Genomic DNA, 22100 nt, shown 5'->3' on the forward strand with positions numbered 1-22100 from the left:
AGTCTAGGAGTCCTTATTAGTCTATGTTTACTTTCCTTGCACCTCAAGTCATGTGTAATATATATATATATGCCCCTTGGGCCTTCAATAGAGACATGTTGCTTTCCTAACAATCTAAACACTTCTATATTTTTTTTACAGAGGGAGTACATATTAGAGATGGCATCAATTGTATTATACAGTTCAACTGCTAGCTAGCAGCCAGCTAACAGATCAGTCTGATGATCACGATGGCGCTGTCGATCACATCCGGACAACATTCGACATGTCATTTAATTTGTGGAATTATAGTGTGCATGTGGATATCGGTTGATCACAACGTGCGAGTTAGTATAATTATAGAGACTAAGACAGGCTAACCAACATAATAATTGCATACAAGTTGCATGTAATCTAGTAACATAATGGGGTTGGAGAACTAATTAATTTCCCTTTCGTTTATATATATATATATATATATACGCAGTGACAGTGCCCCGTCCTTGCTATATCCCTTCACCACTGCGAGTTGCTCCACAGGAGCTAAAGCAGGACCGAACATCTAAACATCTTGAAGGTAATTTTGGTTCACTCGTACATTAGCTCGTTTTGCTTTCATCTGTTGACAGTTAGCTTGCCCATGCTTATTAATTACTATAACTTTTCCTGATGTACCCACATTAGCATTCCAATGCTTCTTTTTGAATATATTTTGCCGGTAATTTTTAGCTGCAAGGGTGGCATTATATGTTGTTAAAAATTGTTACAGAAAAACACATCAAAAATGGCGATGGTCCTGGATGCCTTTGCATCCTATGTGCAAAATATGCTGACGGAGATGGTGAATGAAGAGGTACATATGCTGCTTGGAGTAGGAGACGAGATTGGCAAGATGGAGGTCAAGCTTGGGGATCTCAAGAACTTCCTTGCCGATGCTGACAGGAGAAACATCACTGACACAAGGGTGCAAGAGTGGGTGTCCCAGCTCAAGCGTGCCATGTACGAAGCTGCCGATATCCTTGACCTCTGTCAGCTCAAGGCCATGGAACACGGCCCGTCCACTGGAGATGTGGGGTGCTTCAACCCCTTACTCTTTTGCATGCGAAATCCCTCCCATGCTCATGACATCGGCACCCGCATCAAGGCGCTCAATAAGAAGCTTGACTTCATCAAAGAGCGAAGCACTGCGTTCAGTTTCATCAATCTTGGCTCCTATGAGGATCGTAGCAGCAAGGTACACGTCTTCCTGGCTGGTAATACCAGCCGTGAGACATCAGGCGAGTTCGACAGGTCGGGTGTAGTCGGAGAGAAGATAGAAGAAGACACAAGGAAGCTGGTTGAGATCATGCTGACTGAAAAAAAAGGCGATACCAACATCATGGTGGTTGCCATTGTTGGTGTCGGCGGGATCGGTAAGACAACTCTTGCCCAGAAGGTCATCAATGATGGAGCTATTAAGGCTGAGTTCGAGAAGACAATATAGTTGAGCGTCAACCAGGACTTCAACGAGGTTGAGCTGCTTAGGACAATCATCACACTCTCCGGGGGTGCACACGGAGGTGAAAAGGCGTTGGCTGTGCTTCAGCCAATCCTTACTACTACCTTGAAAGGGAAGAAGCTATTCCTTGTGCTTGATGATGTGTGGAAACACGAAGCATGGGGCAATGTGCTTAAAACATCCTTGGCTAATGTTGTGGCTCGAGGTAGCCGAGTCCTCGTCACTACTAGAGATGAAAAAGTGGCTCGAGGAATGAAAGCTGTTCTTCCTTACCACCGTGTCGACAAATTAGAGGAGGAGGATGCGTGGTCACTGCTCAAGAAACAGGTGCGTACTGAACTCCATGCATCTTAAATACGGAGTAGTTACTAACTCCATGCTTAATTTGGAGTAGACATAGTTAGGCCACTCACAGTGTGTTGGCTCTCATTGCACGATGGGTTTACCATCAGTCCAGCATTTCTCAAAGGCGTTGTGATACCTATGGTGTCACATTAGAGTTTTGACTACATGACGATGCTATTAAGAACATGTCAATGGTCCACCTTACCTTGGAGCACGGATATACTTCAATATATCACATACCAAATGTGTACTCTAGAGTAAGAAGTTCACAATACTTTAAACCTAGGGATGAAACTTAATATGGTTTAATAAAATTTGACAAAATTGTTACCACAACACTAGACCACGTGTTCATTTTCCGAGGTAAATTGACTATAGTTGCACGCGCTCTGTTTTGTTTTGGGATGTCCGGTTAGGCCTCTTCCAATGCACAAGTGCTTAGATGAGATGCTATGCATATTAAATACTTTAGCAACTGAAGTCCCCAATACGTAGATGCTTAACTTGTTGTAGCTAAGCTCACTTTATTAAATGATTTAGCAACTAAACTAGTGCATGTCTTGGCGAGCTTTCTTCATTTAAGTGTTTTGCCTAGGTTCCCGCGCTTGGCATTGTTTCTTCTTGGGGTCATCAAACCCATCTCTCTCCTCTTAATTACACCGTCACATCAGATTTTTCGCCTAGATGACATCTTTAGCACCGGTACAAGGTGGAACACTCGGAAGGGCCTTAGAGTTTAGCACAAGAATTAAGAGTGTGAGTAAATGCCCATATTGGCCTAGACCTTTTACTCGCAAGAGTCGTCACGTGGGGAATATGCTATGCTTTCACCACTGCCCTAAACTATCCTCTCTAATCACTACTCAAAAACTACAGTACCCCTACTCGTGTGTTAGGAATAACCACGGCGTCCTAGGATTAGTTTCCGTGTACGAGTCCGTGTAAGTTTCCACGTCAATCATCGAGTAGAATTAGGATTAGTTGACAGCCTAGCTAGCTAATATATATACTCATGTATACCCCTGTACTTTGTACCAAGAAGAAAAAGTAATACAAACACATAGGACCGACACGGTCCTATTAGCCATCAATCTCGTGTTTTCGTGTGTGTATTGATCGAACGTCGCCGGCTGGTTCTTTTGTGCATGCATGTGCTAGTACGTGGAAATCCATCCACCTCCTAGCATGCTTGCTAGCTCATGGTCCATCTCTATAGTTGGTTAGCTCGGTAAGCTCGGAATTACTCGAGCTAGTCTTGTACGCGTGTCCCGCCGCAAAGTACACGACGGATCGCAGCGTCGAGGTCGGGCCTGTGCCAACAATTGGTATCTAGAGCTTGGTTATTGACGTGATTTTCGGAAAGCAATCAAAAGATCATGTCGAATCCGGGCAAGGAGATCGTTGTGGCAGGAGCGGGAGCACCGATGCCGATGGTGGGGGTGTCGCAGTTCCCCCGGCTGGATCGAGAGGACTACGCACTATGGGCGATGAACATGAAGATGCGATGAAGGATTGGTGTCGAAGCTGTGAAGTGAGGACATCGTGTTTAGGGGGGTGATTGTTAGGAACAACCACGACGTCCTAGGATTAGTTTCCGTGTACGAGTCCGTGTAAGTTTCCACGTCAATCACCGAGTAGAATTAGGATTAGTTGGCAGCCTAGCTAGCTAATATATATACTCATATATACTCCCGTACTTTGTACCAAGAAGAAAAAGTAATACAAACACATAGGACCGACACGGTCCTATTAGCCATCAATCTCGTGTTCTCGGTGTGTGTATCGATCGAACGTCGCCGGTTGGTTCTTTTGTGCATGCATGTGCTAGTACGTGGAAATCCATCCACCTCCTAGCCTGCTTGCTAGCTCATCGTCCATCTCTATAGCTGGTTAGCTCGGTAAGCTCGGAATTACTCGAGCTAGTCTTGTACGCGTGTCCCGTCGGAAAGTACACGACGGATCGCAGCGTCGAGGTCGGGCCTGTGCCAACATCGTGAACTCCTCTTTTAGAAAGAAGGCTCGAGACAAGCTTGTCAGAAATTGCAAGATACTTCCTCTGTCCCATAATATAGAAGTATTTTTTATAATACACTAGTGTTAAAAATGCTTTTATATTATGGTACGAAGGGAATACATAATTGCTGAGAGCCAGTTTACAGTACAAGACACTCCACAAGCAAAAAAGCAATGTAAAAGATTAAGAACAGCTGTACTAAGGCATTGCCATACATGCTTGAACATTGAAGCAGAAGGTCGAAACAACTAGAGTGTCGCCCAACGCTAAGAGAACAAACTAACCGTTGACGACATCAGGAGCCAAAAGACCACACAACCTCCTTCTCGCTCGTCTAAGAGGGACCCTTCCCCCTTGTCCAGACTCGACGACACCACACCATCAGACGAAAGGAGGCGCTCACCATAGAGCTAGAAGGAGAACCGGCCTCAAAACACCCTCGCCAGTCAACCGTACACAACCACCTCGTCACTGAGATGTCCTAGTCTATTGCCAAGCCACTGCCCACAACAAGTCAAGCAAAGTGGGGGAACCTGCAGGAAGAAGAACCAGGAATGGAATCGAAGCTGTAGGCCTATGAAGGTGGCGAGTGACATAGGAGAGTTCTACCAACGTCGAAGAGCCAGATCGCTACGCATCGCCACAACGTTGTTGCCAGGGATCGAGGGCAAAGACCCATTGTCGAGCGAGCTGACACGGGCGGCTGAGCTCACATGATCACACACACTGCCAAAAACGTTCCTTTTTATGGGATGGAGGGAGTAGTTATCAAGAATAAACATTCTTATAATGCTGAAAAAGTGATGCTCCCACTACGTAACATGTTAGTATGTATGTGAGCACAAAAGAATTAGTTGGCTGGTTAAAAAATACCCATGAACTTGAATCAAAATGCACCCAACACGGAACATATTTTTGGTATGAGTTCAGATGATAATTTAATCAATTGGAACAAAAGACACTAAAAGTCATTAATCAACAGGATAAAAGATCTTCTAACTCACAACATAAAAAATTGAGTTGTTGGAGTAATATATTAGTATTTGTTAGAAAAGGCAAACAAGCTAGAACAAAAATTAGTATGAACAAATTTGATTGGGAGAGTGTGTGCACAATCCCACACCCAGCAGGTTCAAACCTCTGCGGGTGAGAATTTTGATCCATGCTGATGTTGTACTATCCTTTATAGTATTCCTTAGAAAACTTATGCTTATTTGGAAATTGGATTATAAAAAGAATATATTATGTATGTTAAGCTTCATGCAGTAGCCAACGCAAGACTCAGATGTATGACTCATAAGGTCTATACGTGGACAAAAGGGGGGGCAACAATTTTTTTTAATGAATTACGAAAGCCAGAATTTAAACTCAAGATCTTAGGCCATGATACCATGTTAAGCTTTATGCACTAGCAAACGCAACCAAAATTCCGAACTGTTGGAAAGGGCTAGGCAATTGATTATAGACTTCAACAATATAAAGATAAATTCAAACATAGATGAGACCCTTCACTGTCATGTAGTCATATAACAAATGTGACTTTCTTTTCTGAATATTGATAGACTAAAAGAGAATACATATTCTAGGTAAAAAGAAAGGTAGAAACTTTGCATCATGTTGGCTGACCATGTTTGGTGTTAGATCTCTCAGGTGCTAGGTATCCCGCTAGACAGCAACGTCGGCGGTTATAAGTTCATTCACTTGACAACTCAGTTTAGGTAGTACATTAATGTGTCCCTGATTAGTTTCCTTTTGTTCACGGGCCTATTATTGACTGAACTGAACACTAGACACTAATAAACCACCATTGTTCTTGTAAGACAAACCCCTTCTTATGGACTTTATTGGTTCCAACCATTTTTACAGATGGTCTCAAGTGAGACAGATGGGCGTGAAATTAATATGCTCAAGGACATTGGGATGGAAATTGTAGCCAAATGTGATGGTTTGCCTCTTGCTGTCAAAGTTATGGGAGGGCTCTTGTGCCAGAAAGATAAAAAATACCATGCGTGGAAGATGGTTCTGGATGACTCTATATGGTCAGAATCTGAACTGCCCGAAGAGCTAAACCATGCAGTATATTTAAGCTATGAAGATTTGCCTTCTTGCATCAAACAATGCTTTCTATACTACCCCCTTCTCCCTAAAACTACAGTGTTCACTAGTGACAACATCATTGGCATGTGGATTAGTGAAGGCTTTCTTCATGGAATTCAGGCGACTTAGAAGAATTTGGAAGCAAGTACTATAAGGAGCTAATCTCGAGGAACCTGATAGAGCCAGATGTAAAATATGCCACTCATTGTGTTTGCAACATGCATGATATTGTTCGCTCATTTGCTCAATTTGTGGCTAGAGATGAGGCACTAGCAGCTCGCACCGGAGAAACTAGTATTGGTAGTAAACTTACTGCACAGAAGTTTCTTCGGTTATCTCTAGACAACGAAGCATCAGAATCAGATGGGCTAAAGTGGACTTCTTTACAAACACAAAGCACACTGAGAACACTAATATCAGTTGGCCACATAAATATGAAGCATGGTGATTCTTTGGTTCATTTTCCATGTCTACGAACTTTACATATAGATTCTGGGCATGTTGGTCTCTTGGTTGAATCTTTGAATGAATTCAATAATCTGAGGTACTTGTCCTTACAAAATTCTGATATATCTAGTCTGCCAGATAGCATTGGAAAGATGAAATTCTTGCAGTGCATTAACCTTGTAGGATGCAAACAATTTGTGAAACTTCCATGTAGCATTTTAAAGTTAGGGCAACTAAGGTATCTTAATTTCTACGATACTAGTATAAACAGCATGCCTCGAGGATTTTGTGTTCTAACAAATTTGAGATCATTAGCTGGGTTTCCAGCCCTGGTGGATGGAGATTGGTGCAGTTTGGAAGAGTTTGGTCCTCTTTCTTGGCTCAAGAATCTTGGACTGGACAGACTAGAGAATGTAATTGCTTCCTCATCCGCAGCAAAGGCAAACTGGCCCTGAGTGGGACAAGTTCAGCCGTGCTGAGCATGCTAAGGCATATGCAGGTGAAGGACGGTATGTCTTGTACAAAGCTAAACCCTACAACTTGGAGACAAATGTCAGCTCTTTCATGTCTAGAGGTGATTTAGCATTGCTTTTCATCTTAAGTTTGCAATTTATTTTGGTTATTTGAACTACTCTCTTTGTTTTTCACCTTTCATCAGTGTGTAGGAGTTCGAACATATTCCCAACAGTTCCTTTTGAATATACCATTCTAGTGTTGAACAATAAAACATGGTATTAATGTCAACATAGATGTATTACTAGCTTTTTATCTAGATAAAAATAGATGGCTGACTATTTGTTGACCAGTGCTACTTTATGATATGGCTGGAGTATGTCATTTGATAAATTTCTGCTGTTGTACCTTGTTCCTACTTCCCTGCTCACATGTTATTTCTGGATCTCACAGTTTTAACTCAAATATTTGATCTCTTGCCTTGCCAGCTATGAATTGTATAATTACTCTACCGGTTTCTTCTTATGCAGGGGCCTTATCTTATTCTGACGATGCGCAAAGATTTGAGTCTGTATTCAAAGTGACAAGCAAAACCTTTAGCTACATCTGCAGCTTGGTGAAAGTGCCGTCATGGGAACATACGGGTAGCTACACCTTTGTTGACGGGAGGGTGCTCTCTTTAGAAGACAAAGTAGCCGTTGCACTGAGAAGGTTGTACTCTACGGAGCCATCGGAGACCCTAGAATATTCTCTTGGTGTGAACGAGTCAACCATCTTGTTGGTAACTGAGAGGTTCGTTGCTGCTGTGTACGAGCGAGGAATGCACCACGTGCACTGGCCAGACTCCAGTAAAATGGATAAGATCAAATACATGTTTGGAAATATCCACAATATGCATAACTGCTGCGGTGTTATACATACAACTCATGTCCCATTTGGACCAAACTACGGCCATGGGAAGACTCAAAACATTATAATGCAATTTTTCGTTGATCCAGAGATGAGGTTCTGGAACATTCATTTGACATCGGCAGGAAGCATGGACCAATTGAGCATTTTGCAGAATTCTAAATTCTTCAAGGAGTGCGAGAAGGGTGCTCACTTGAATGGCAGCAAGCTGAAGGCATACTTAGATGGACCATAAGTCGGGGAGTACATAATTGGTGATGAAGGATACCCTCTTCTACCCTGGCTAATCACACCTTACCAGCAAGAAGACCTCTCAGATTCCAAGGCGGAGTTCAATAGGAGACACTCGTCAGCCACGTCATGCGCGCTGAAGGCGCTGGCAAGGTTCGAAGATACATGGAGCTGCCTGCAGGGAGAGACGCGGTGGCCGGACAATCTGGACACTCTAGAAATGATGCTTGGTGCCTGCTGCTTGTTGCATAACATAGTCATAGATATGTAGGTTGATGCGGCCATGCCAAGCGTTAAGCGGGGCGATTACTGTAAGGAAGTGCGCCAGTTAGCAAATGAGGATGCTGTCAGGGTAAGGGATATGCTGTCACAATACTTCTTGATCGACAGGTCATCGAAATCAGGAGGTAATTAGCACAGCTGCTCGTACATCTTAATTAGTTCTATGCATGGTTGCTCTGTCCCCTAATTTTTCATTTTTATTCCCTCTTTGTTTTTATTTGTTCCGTTGGCCCGGCGGATGCAGAGTACAATGACGAAGGAACTTCATCAGTGTCAGGAGCTGAAAAGAAGGAAACAAGAAGCACAGACAAGAACATCAGAGGAAGAGATGATTAAAAAAGAAAACTTCTTTCTGCGGCATCTTCCAGCTTCATTCTAGGTACGACTGCGAGGTGCTAGCACTCTATGCTTCAAGTACTATCCTCTTCTTGATTTTTTTTTCATTTGGAATTAATCCCATTGATAATCGCTAACTGATTAACTCTTCCAGATATACATTGGAAATGTGCTAAGCAAAGCATTAGTATCTATTAGGTGAGACTCTGCTTGGCAGATTCATTTTGCTATGCGTGGAAATGATTTTTTTTTGATATATTAAACACTGGTGCATGGTCGTACATCCGATACAACTAAAACCATGACTTGATCAGGTGGAAGGGAGGCCTTGATCCTGCTGTTGGGGGCTTCTAAATGCTTGGATTCAAGAGGAGCGATGCAACTGAGCTTTGCATCGACGCTGCGACATGAATTGAGCAGCAATTGCAAGTGTTGTGTACTCTGTACTTTTGTGTACGGGCGATAAGCTTTCATGTGTAGTGCAGATGCATGGAGACTGCCTGTAGTTTCCATGAATCAGTTTTGTTGGTGCAAACTGAAGAATTTGCAAACATAATGGCGGGGAGTCCTGTTTGTTCAGGCCAACAATCTTATTGAAATGCAAGCCTAGTGGGGACGGGGCCTTTAGCCCCGGCCCGTAAGGGGCTTTAGTTCCGGTTAACCAACCGGGACTAAAGGGGCGGGACTAAAGGCCTAACCTTTAGTCCCGGCCCTGTTACAAGCCAGGACTAAAGGTGCCCCACGTGGGCGCCTCGTAGCGCCCCAGGGGCAGGACCTTTAGTCCCGGTTCGTTACACGGACCGGGACTAAAGAGTTTCAGATTTTGCTTATTTTTGGGTTTTTTTTTGAATGAAATTATTTTTGGGTTTTAGGGTTTTAGGGTTTAGGTGTTCGGGAGATTAAAGTGATGCCTCGTTTGGTGTTCGGGAATTAGTTTTCATATAATTTAAATAGAAATAATTATGCATATATATATAAGATTAACTTATCTTACAAGCGAGCATATATATACAATTATATAGAGATCTGAATTATCGAGACTAGAGCCCGTCTATTCAATTACATGGACGAGCATCAGTAATGGCCCCTAGCTACACTAAATCATCCTTTGTCATCTATAGCTTCCGTCCTCAGAAAGGTCGCAAGCTCCTCTGCAACAGCAATCACGCGTTGCTCTGGTAGGACCTTCGTCCTCATGGCCGTGTACTATATAGGAAGAGGAGATGAATATGAATATCAATCATGATAACAAAGAATGACGGGTAAAAATAGAGGTGTGAATGTTCATTGCTTACATCGAATCTGTGATCCTAGTGCTCAGAGGTAAATGTGCAAATGGTCTCGCAAACATAGTATCCGCATAGATGCGTCCCCCTTGGCTGCTGGTCGCACTTTACGAGAATAGAATATATATAATTAAAATAATAATCTAGCATCATAAATGTATTGAAAATAGAAGTATATCATACTACTACTTACCTGAGCCGCTCTAAAGGTCAGCTTCTCAGGCTCGATACCGGGAGTCACGCACTTGAACCGCTTCCAAACCCTGCCTGACAAGGATAATGATTTGCTAAGTTTTTCATTAATTGATATATTAGAAAATCAACGAAAGAGACCGATAGAGCGCAAGAATGATTGAAATTACCCTTGGAGCATGTCCTGCAGGCTTTGGAACTGTTCCAAGGGTCTCGATAATGGGTCGAAGGCATCAACTCTTCCCTTATCGATTTGAATGTCCAACAGAATCCAATGGAAGCTGCACATGTATATATATATATATATATATATATATATATGTGTGTGTGTGTGTGTGTGTGTGTGTGTGTGTGTGTGTGTGTGTGTGTGTCAGTAACGTATAAGTGAATGACCACAACAGAGTAAAGACCCTCACCTGAAGTTGTATGAAAACAGTATGTGGTCACAGAAATTTTGATCTGTTAAAAACCTTAGAAGGTTTTCCTCCGTCTCCTTGGGTTTATCAGTTAGCGTCGCTATATGTATTTTATCTGGGTCAATAAACCCAATATTTAGGATGTTCTTACTTTTAGAATCCAGAATCTTCATTCTGCATAATAGAGTACAAGTTATATATAGACAATGAATTGAAATAACTAAACAAGTTATATGTAGACAACGAATTGAAAAACTTACAGACAATAGCAACTCATAAGCGATTTGTCGAGGGCGTCGCCATTGTACATCTGGAAGAGTTCATCAAAGTCGATATGGATTTCTTCGGGGCGGCCGTAGTACTCCCGTGGGACACTCACTACGATCATCGTTCTCCCATTCTTTGATTCACTTAAGTACCATGTATGCAAGTAACGCATATTTGTTGGGAGATCATCTTTGCTGACCAAAGGCTCTCCCATGACAAACTGTGGCTTAGGGGCTACCACAGCCTTGGGTAACCTGTCGTCTTGGGAAGCCAGAACATCTTCAACCGAGACACCCCCATTCAGCCGCCCACTTGTTTGCTAATTCAAAATCTTGCCCCTGCACCGGAGGGGGAACATTCTTGGTTGACACCTTGAGGGGTGGGATCGACTGTTTGGCCTGTTGTCCAAGCTGAGGAACGTCTGATTTTTTCTTGCATGTAGTTGAACTTGATTTGCTCCCACTTGCACTTGCACGTGATCTGCTCTTTTTCACTTCCTTCTGCAATGTGCGTGTATAGTCATCAGGCTTATGGTGTAAGTCATACTGTGATGGAAGGGTCGTGAAGTATTTTGCAAATGCTATTTGCTTCTCGGTGTATTCCAGGCGGGGCTCGGGTTCCTTCTTTTTCATCTGCGCATCATGATGTTCCTTTGCTATCCTGGCGTTTTCCTCGGGGGTACGATCATAAGGTCTGATAGGAAGATTAGCATGAGGTACCTTTGGGAGGGGCGACCGTTTGCGCTTTGGGGGGCTCCGTCGCTTAGAAATCGTCGGCGGAGCGTTCTTGGTGACACGCTTCCGCTTAGTATCCTGTGCGGGCGGCGGCGGAGACGGACGACCCAAGTCCGGCGGCGGTGATCGAGATGGACTCGTGTTGTGCTGGCCGACGTCATGTGGAGGGCTTGGAGGTAATGGAGCTGTAGGTGACATGCGACGACTTAGAGGCGGTGTTGTCCTTGGGGCCGAGCCTGGAAGCTTAATGTAGTTCTTGTCCCATAGGATGACTCCACCCAGTACTTCTCCGAGTGTCCTCTCATCTTCGGGTCCAGCTATGTCGAGCTCCATATCATGAAACCCCGCCATGATTTCATCCACCCCGACTTTAGCAAAGCCAGCTGGAATCTCACCGCCATGCCAGCGTGCATCAGGGCCAGAAGGTAAAGCTTGTCCGACGGCCACCTTCATGGATATGTTCTTGAATTTCTGATGGAGTTCACATGATGTTGACTCCTTGATTCCATCCACGGGGTAGCCGGGACCGCCCTCTATCGTTCTTCGTGCATCGTCGGGCGGGGCCTCAGATTCAGCCACGCTCCTTTTCCGCTTAGATGGGGCGCCGGTAATATCAAGTGCAGGATCTTCCTGGCGCGCAACTCCTCTAAGCTCATCAATCTGCTTCTGTTGCTTGTTAATCCTGGCAAGCAACTGGTTGAACTTGTCATTCTCCTCATCCTGCTGCCGCTTCTTTGCTCTCTCTCGGCTTCTGTAAGTGTCTTGGTCTCTGGCAAACCCAAGCCACCACGGGTAAGAAGGACCGAAGCCTCGCGTTCGTCCTCAATGTTCATCATTGCCGAGGACTAGTGTGAGCAAATCTTTCTCTCTATCTGCAGTGAAATTTCTTTTTCCCTCCTTAATTTCTTTCACTATCCTTTTCCAATTCTCCCTGGGTATCCTAAGACCGTCAGTGCAGATGAGGTCCCCTGTTTTTTCGTCGTACGACCCACCATGCGCAAGGAACCAATTTCTTGCTCTCAATTCCCACTCGTCACGGAGTGGTTCAGGTACGATGCCTTTATCTAGCAGATCTTGCTCTTTCTTATCCCACTTTGGGATGGCAGTCTCATAGCCCCCTGGCCCTAGCTTGTGGTGATATTTCTTCTTGTCGGCATTTATCTTGTTCTTTTCTGATAATGCATGTGCATATTCTGACTCCTTGTACTCTTGAAATGCCTTCCAGTGATTCGCCTGCTTGGCTAGATACCCCTCGAATACTGGCACTTTCTTTGTCTTCAGATAGTTTTTCCATAGCTTCTTCTTCCAGCTACGGAACAGTTCGGCCATCTTCTTTAGAGTCCACTGCTTGACTTTGGCCCTCAGTTTGTGTGCGGCGTCTTCATTCTCACATTCTGGCAGGTTGAAATGTGACATGAGATCATTCCAAAGATTTTCTTTGTACCTTTCGGCGACATAGTCACTATCGGCTGCCCCTTTGCGCTTGTTCCACTCCCGAACGCTGACCGGGACGTGATCCCTAATGAGAACTCCGCATTGCTTCTTGAATGTGTCAGCAGCATTCTTAGGAAGCTTGGGTTCGCCCGTAGGCAATATCACCTCAAAGGTGTAATGCGTCCGTGCATCCAACTTTCTAGTCGGGCCTCGTTTCGTAGCTTTGCTCGATGTGGAGGCCTAAGAGGGAGAAACATTCGTCAAATGAATGTATTTGTATACAATATAGAGCTATCTCCAATATTTTTCACATATTACAAGTGATTGTCGAACTTCATATGCATACCTCGCCGGACTTTATTATTTATTCACCGGCTTCTCCATCAGTGGACCTATCACCTTCTCCGTCATTGGACCTATCTCCTGCCCCATCGGCTTCATCTTGGTGTCGCTCGACCTCCATTCCATATCCGGAGGGGTTTAGATATGACGACGGAGATTCAGCTGGTTCAACGTCGGGGCCGTCTTTGATTATATCTTCGAGAAGTTCCTCCTCTTCGAGGTTCCTGATATGTGGATCCATAGTTCTGCAAAAAACGGATTCTCTTAACCTTTGTACCAAAAAAGAATTATTCTATCAGGAAATCCGTTCCAAAACAACTTTAGTCACGGGTCGTGGCTCCATCCGGGACTCCTGGATTTCTGCATAGTATTCAAAGTAGGAGTACTTTTCCAATTTGAGCATTCAATAAGCAAAACCAAATCGTAAAATAAAGTAGTATTCAAATTAGCATGCATTCAATTATAAGCAAATACATCATCTCTTTTGTCTGTACATCGTCGAATATTATCACTAATACTCCTCGAATACTATCATACATATAGCATCACTGACACATCTAGAACCGTAGCGCCCGACGGGTATCGGCGCGGGCGATGGACACCCAAAGAGAAGGAAACATCACAGGATCACAGCTCCAGTGAGATCCCCGAAGAACCTGCCAGGTATGCTCGAACCTGCCCTCCAACGCAACCATGTAGCGACAAACGTGCTCATCCTCCTCGCCGACATGGTGACGTACCACCTCCGCGGTGTCCGGAAGCCTCGGCACCCTCACTGGCCCACGCGACCGCCACCAAACAAGGATCGGGTCAACGACGGGCTGGCTCCTCACCAACCTACGCCCCCCGGAAGGTAGCACCTCCCAATACCAGCCGGGCGGAGCCCAGTCCCGGATAGGGCCCCTCTGATCAAGCAGTTGTCCTCCGCCGAGTCGACGACGAGGATGCGGGATAGGCATCGTAAAATGAACTAAAAAAATAAACTAGTTCTATTAATTTTCTTGCTAAAAATAAACTATTAACACTTAAGCATATACAATAGCAAAATTAAACTATTAACACTTAAGCATATACAATAGCAAAATTAAGCAATAATCTAAGAAACACTATTAACACTTAAGCATATACACTATACAATATTTCTTCTTCTTGTAACCCTAAACTAAATTTTCCTCTTCTTCTATTTTTCCTCTTCTTCTACTTCTACTTCTCCTCTTCTTCTACTACTTCTCCTCTTCTCTTCTTCTACTTCTCCTCTTCTATTCTTCTACTTCTTCCTCTTCTTCTCCTCTCCTCCTCTTCTTATTCTCCTTTTTCTTCTTTTCTTCTCCTCCTCTTCTTATTTTCCTTTTTCCTAATTCTAAATATTACTAACCCTAATAATCTAGCACAAACCTAATAACAATAGGAATTAAATGACAAAAAAAATATTTTTCTTCTTTTCTTCCCTTTTTCTTCCTTTCTTCTCCTTTTTCTTCCTTTCTTCTCCTTTTTCTTCCTTTCTTATCCTTTTTCTTCTTTTCTTCTACTTTTTCTTCTTTTCTTATCCTTTTTCTTCTTTTCTTCTACTGGCCGGAGTGTTGGGGAGGAGGGGGCGGGGGGCTTACCGGCCGGAGGTGTCGACGACGCTCGGCGAGGACGACGGTGCGGCGCATGGCGAGGAGGACGGCGGCGCACGGCGAGGAGGACGGCGGCGACGGCGAGGAGGACGGCAGGCGGCGGCGAGCAGGACGGCGGGCATCGTCGCTGTGCCGCGCCGGGCAGGAGAACGAGGAAGAAGGAGAGAAGGAAATGCGATTTGGGTTGGAAATTTTCTAACTCCCGCTTATATAGGTGGATCTTTAGTCCCGGTTCGGGGCTCGATCCGGGACTACAGATCCCCTTTAGTCCCGGGTGGAGCCACGACCCGGGACTAAAGGCCCTTTTTCGGCAGACCAGAAGGCGGGAAGCACGGGCCTTTAGTCTCGGCGCGGCGCTTCAACCGGGACTAAAAGGGCCTTTAGTCCCGGGGCGTGGCTCCACCCGGGACTACAGCCCCTCCTCGGCTGTACGATAAATTTAGTCCCACCTCGCCCAGCGAGGGGGACTAGCACTTGTTTATAAGCCCCGTCGCAGCTTCTCCATCGAGCTCCTCTCTAAAGCAGGCTTACGGGCATAAACTCAATGAAAATTGAAACTATATTCGAAAATATGGAGAAAATTCAACCTGAATTCAAAGTGAGTTCACTTTGAATTTAGATTGAATTTTCTCTATAAATTCTCATATAGTTTCAATTTTTTTCTGTTTTCATAATTCATAATTTTGACTATCCAAACTATTATCTATTTTGTTATTTTCAATTAAAAACTATGTTTATTAAAAATTCTTTTTGCATATTTGAGAATTTGACAAAACTATGATAATAAAAAGTGTTTGAAATTGAATAAATAATGCAAAACTATTTTCTATTTTCATAATTAATAATTTTGACTATCCAAACTATTATCTATTTTGTTATTTTCAATTAAAACTATGTTTATTAAAAATTCTTTTTGCATATTTGAGAATTTGACAAAACTATGATAATGAAAAGTGTTTGAAATTGAATAAATAATGCAAAAATATTTTCTATTTTCATAATTAATAATTTTGACTATCCAAACTATTATCTTTTTGTTATTTTTAATTAAAAACTATGTTTATTAAAAATTCTTTTTGCATATTTGAGAATTTGACAAAACTACGATAATGAAAAGTGTTTCAAATTGAATAAATAACGCAAAACTATTTTCTATTTTCATAATTAATAATTTTGACTATCCAAACTATTATCTATTTTGTTATTTTTAATTAAAAACTATGTTTATTAAAAATTCTTTTTGTATATTTGAGAATTTGACAAAACTATGATAATGAAAAGTGTTTGAAATTGAATAAATAATGCAAAAATATTTTCTATTTTCAAAAGTAATTATTTTGACTATGCAAACTATTATCTATTTTGTTATTTTCAAGTAAAAACTATGTTTATTAAAAATTCTTTTTGCATATTTGAGAATTTGACAAAACTATGATAACGAAAAGTGTTTGAAATTGAATAAATAATGCAAAACTATTTTATATTTTCATAATTAATAATTTTGACTATCCAAACTATTATCTATTTTGTTATTTTCAATTAAAAACTATGTTTATTAAAAATTCTTTTTGCATATTTGAGAATTTGACAAAACTATGATAATGAAAAGTGTTTGAAATTGAATAAATAATGCAAAACTATTTTCTATTTTCAAAAGTAATTATTTTGACTATCCAAACTATTATCTATTTTGTTATTTTCAAGTAAAAACTATGTTTATTAAAAATTCTTTTTGCATATTTGAGAATTTGACAAAACTATGATAATGAAAAGTGTTTGAAATTGAATAAATAATGCAAAACTATTTTATATTTTCATAATTAATAATTTTGACTATCCAAACTATTATCTATTTTGTTATTTTCAATTTAAAACTATGTTTATTAAAATTCTTTTTGCATATTTGAGAATTTGACAAAACTATGATAATAAAAAGTGTTTGAAATTGAATAAATAATGCAAAACTATTTTCTATTTTCATAATTAATAATTTTGACTATCCACACTATTATCTATTTTGTTATTTTCAATTAAAAACTATGTTTATTAAAAATTCTTTTTGCATATTTGAGAATTTGACAAAACTATGATAATGAAAAGTGTTTGAAATTGAATAAATAATGCAAAACTATTTTCTATTTTCATAATTAATAATTTTGACTATCCAAACTATTATCTATTTTGTTATTTTTAATTAAAAACTATGTTTATTAAAAATTCTTTTTGCATATTTGAGAATTTGACAAAACTACGATAATGAAAAGTGTTTCAAATTGAATAAATAACGCAAAACTATTTTCTATTTTCATAATTAATAATTTTGACTATCCAAACTATTATCTATTTTGTTCTTTTCAATTAAAAACTATGTTTATTAAAAATTCTTTTTGCATATTTGAGAATTTGACAAAACTATGATAATGAAAAGTGTTTGAAATTGAATAAATAATGCAAAAATATTTTCTATTTTCAAAAGTAATTATTTTGACTATCCAAACTATTATCTATTTTGTTATTTTCAAGTAAAAACTATGTTTATTAAAAATTCTTTTTGCATATTTGAGAATTTGACAAAACTATGATAATGAAAAGTGTTTGAAATTGAATAAATAATGCAAAACTATTTTCTATTTTCATAATTAATAATTTTGACTATCCAAACTATTATCTATTTTGTTATTTTCAATTAAAAACTATGTTTATTAAAATTCTTTTTGCATATTTGAGAATTTGACAAAACTATGATAATGAAAAGTGTTTGAAATTGAATAAATAATGCAAAACTATTTTCTATTTTCAAAAGTAATTATTTTGACTATCCAAACTATTAACTTATTTTTTTTTGAGGTAGTTTACCCTGAAATTGAAAAGCACTACAAATGAACTCTGAAAATGTTGAAATTTGGCATGCTATCATCATTTCACCCACATAGCATGTGTTAAAAAGTTGAGAGGGCTACGACAAAAACTAGATGCACTTCGTGTACAAAACGGACAATCTCTCTCGAAGTATCAGCGTTTCGAACGAGAACTCATCTCTGACAAAGGGATTTCATTTTTTTGAACTTATTTGAACTCCATACTTTTTGTGTGTTCAAAATGCACCATTCAAAGGCACATCACAAAATTTCAATAATTTCTGACTTCATTTGGTATTCTTCGTGCATTAACTTTTTTTTTGAGGAAGTTGACCCTGAAATTGAAAAGCACTACAAATGAACTCTGAAAATGTTGAAATTTGGCATGTTATAATCATTTCACCCACATAGCATGTGTTAAAAAGTTGAGAGAGCTACGACAAAAACTGGATGCACTTCATGTACAAAACGGACAATCTCTCTCGAAGTATCAGCGTTTCGAACGAGAACTCATCTCTTACAAAGGGATTTCATTTTTTTGAACTTATTTGAACTCCATACTTTTTGTGTGTTCAAAATGCACCATTCAAAGGCACATCACAAAATTTCAACAATTTCTGACTTCATTTGGTATTCTTCGTGCATTAACTTATTTTATTTTGAGGTAGTTGACCCTGAAATTGAAAAGCACTACAAATGAACTCTGAAAATGTTGAAATTTGGCATGCTATCATCATTTCACCCACATAGCATGTGTTAAAAAGTTGAGAGGGCTACGACAAAAACTGGATAAACTTCGTGTACAAAATGGACAATCTCTCTCGAAGTATGAGCGTTTCGAACGAGAAATCATCTCTTACAAAGGGATTTCATTTTTTTGAACTTATTTGAACTCCATACTTTTTGTGTGTTCAAAATGCACCATTCAAAGGCACATCACAAAATTTCAACAATTTCTGACTTCATTTGGTATTCTTCGTGCATTAACTTATTTTTTTAGGTAGTTGACCCTGAAATTGAAAAGCACTACAAATGAACTCTGAAAATGTTGAAATTTGGCATGCTATCATCATTTCACCCACATAGCATGTGTTAAAAAGTTGAGAGGGCTACGACAAAAACTGGATGCACTTCGTGTACAAAACGGACAATCTCTCTCGAAGTATGAGCGTTTCGAACGAGAACTCATCTCTTACAAAGGGATTTCATTTTTTTGAACTTATTTGAACTCCATACTTTTTGTGTGTTCAAAATGCACCATTGAAAGGCACATCACAAAATTTCAACAATTTCTGACTTCATTGGTATTATTCGTGCATTTACTTTTTTTTGAGCTAGTTGATCCTGAAATTGAAAAGCACTACAAATGAACTCTGAAAATGTTGAAAGTTGGCATGCTATCATCATTTCACCCACATAGCATGTGTTAAAAAGTTGAGAGGGCTACGACAAAAACTGGATGCACTTCGTGTACAAAACGGACAATCTCTCTCGAAGTATCAGCGTTTCGAACGAGAACTCATCTCTTACAAAGGGATTTCATTTTTTTGAACTTATTTGAACTCCATGCTTTTTGTGTGTTCAAAATGCACCATTCAAAGGCTCATCACAAAATTTCAACAATTTCATATATGGTGGACACTAGCTCACCTATGGTATATGGTGGACATTCTTCTTCTCTCATATATGGTGGACACTAGCTCACCTGATTTTTCAACCGTCGATGATGGTCGCTACTCCTACTTCCCCTAGTGCATAACCAATATCTAGCACAAGGAGAAGAAGGAGAAACGACCCCCCACAGCAACAGTCGACATTCTTCTTCTCTCATGTATGGTGGACACTCCCTCACCTGATTTTTTGACCGTCGATGATGATCGCTATTCCTTCTTTCCTTAATGCATAACAAATATCTAGCACAAGGAGAAGAAGGAAAAGCGACCCCACAACAAAAGTGGTTCCGTGGCACGCCACGTGGTTCCGCTGCACGCCACGTGGGACTAATGGTGTTTCATTTTTAAATGACTATTTTAATCAAAAATAGATCTATTACAAAAGGGATTTCATTTTTTGAACTTATTTGAACTGAAGACTTTTTGTATATATATGTGGTCGAAATGCATGATACCATGATATTCACCTTTCGGAGGTTGTCGAAGATCGTCATCACTCCGCTCTCTATATTCACCTTGCATCCATTCTCGTCAAGCTTCCCAATAGAGATGGTGTTGTTGCGCAGTCGTGGGATGTAGTACACTCCGGTGAGTATGCGATGTTTGCCTGTGAGACCCTCAAAGAGGACAGATCCTTGCCCGCAAATCTCCACAGCTGAACCATCACCGAACTTGACCGAGCCTTCAACATCGTATTCCAGCTCGAGGAATTTCTCCTTGCACCCCGTCATGTGGTTACTGGCACCCGTGTCGAGATACCACGACACGTTCTGATCACCGGATAACTTTGGTGTCACTTTTTCCTCATGAAGTAGCACCTTCCGGCTTGGTTTCACAACCACTGTTTCAGCGAGATCACAAACTTCGGCCATCAGAAGACCTGGACCTTCGTCTTCCAGCTTTGCCAAATTTGTCTTGATCTCCCGCTTGTTAGGCTTTGGACAATCCTTCGCAAAGTGACCCATCTTATTGCAGTTATAGCACTTGACCTCGGACAAGTCCAAGTTCCGTGGTTTCTCCTCTTTAGATTGGCCCGCCTTACCACGACCTTGTGGTTTGCCTTTTCCTTTGCCTTTTCCGGTTTGTCCATCGTCCTTCGTGTTGCTTGAGCCTTCGCCACCGTCACGCCTTCCTTTGCTACTTGGGGCCTCCAATCTGCGCGCGAGTACATGAGTTGGTCACTACCTCCTCCTTTGCCTTTCCGACAGCCACGAGCATTCTCTTCCCATGTCCGCAATCGTCCGATCGCCTCTGTCATGGTCATGTCGTCGATGTCGTAAAGCTGCTCGAGCGTGCCGATGATGTACGTGAGTTTATCAGTGACTGAACTGAAAAACTTCTCCACGATCTCGATCTCATCGAGCTTTGCACCAAGCGCGCGGATCTCTCCCACCAAAGTAGTAAGACGCATGGCGTAGTCATTCACCAATTCAGTTTCCTCCATCTGCAACTTGTGAAATTGGCGCTTTAGCACTTGTGCCTGAGCCTTGGTGACGCGATCTTCTCCGATCCTCATCTCCTTGAGTGCGTTCCACGCCTCTCTTGCCGTCTCAAACTCCGCCAATGTCATCAACACGGAATCCGGCACAGAATGGGCTATGGCGGCCATGGCACCTTCGTCGCGCTCCTCGTCGACGTCGTCGTCCGTGATGGCCTCCCACACTCGAAGGGATCGAAGAATAATCTTCATCTTCACCGCCCACACGCCGTAGTTGGCGTCGGTGAGCATCGGGTACTGGATGGGATGTTGCGATGCGCGTGGACGTTGGCGCCGCTCGTTCCTCCACCACTGGTTGCTGACTTGACGCCCTTCTTCACCTTGTCGCCCTTCTTGTTTGCCTTGGCACCGCCGCTGCCGGACTTGACCGACTCAGCGTCGCTGTCCGTCATCGTAGATCGTAGATCATCGAGGCTCTGATACCAATTGTTGGTTTTGAACCGTAGATCAAATCAGCAGGCAGCAGCACTCCAACACTCCTACGTGCAAAGCTAGCTTGTGAAGCTAGCACGCACACAGGTGGATGGATCTTCTTGCTAGCTAGTTGCACGCTGTGCTTGATCGATCCAGCGGAAACTCTCGTGCTGTAGCGAACGAATCAACAGGAACAAAACTGGTTTTGGTGGTGCTTCAACTTGCACCGTTTGTTTGTCTTTGATTGCTATATAAAGAGATACATCGTTGCCGCGTCCAACGCGTTGCCGTCCGAGTCGGCAACCAACACGACGCAACTCCGGATTATACGTACAGGTACGTTGCCGGTTTATACACGTGATCGTTTCCTAAACAGGCTTTGTAAACTTAATACTAAACTATCTAGGACTCTGCTACAACTAGGTTAATTACTAGAGTCACGTGGGGAATATGTTATGCTTTCACCACTGCCCTAAACTATCCTCTCTAATCACTACTCAAAAACTACAGTACCCCAACTCGTGAACTCCTCTTTTAGAAAGAAGGCTCGAGACAAGCTTGTCAGGAATTGCAAGATACTTCCTCTGTCCCATAATATAGAAGTATTTTTTATAATACACTAGTGTTAAAAATGCTTTTATATTATGGGACGAAGGGAATACATAATTGCTGAGAGCCAGTTTACAGTACAAGACACTCCACAAGCAAAAAAGAAATGTAAAAGATTAAGAACAGCTGTACTAAGGCATTGCCATACATGCTTGAACATTGAAGCA

The 22100-nt window shown here is 41.5% G+C and overlaps 1 pseudogene; it reads left to right on the forward strand.

Moving 5' to 3' along the window:
• The first annotated feature begins 484 nt into the window (after window positions 1-484).
• Window positions 485-9170, forward strand: LOC123404803 (annotated as a pseudogene).
• Window positions 9171-22100: the final 12930 nt, after the last annotated feature.

The sequence above is a fragment of the Hordeum vulgare genome, chromosome 6H, assembly GCF_904849725.1.
Source record: "Hordeum vulgare subsp. vulgare chromosome 6H, MorexV3_pseudomolecules_assembly, whole genome shotgun sequence".
Classification (NCBI taxonomy): domain Eukaryota; kingdom Viridiplantae; phylum Streptophyta; class Magnoliopsida; order Poales; family Poaceae; genus Hordeum; species Hordeum vulgare.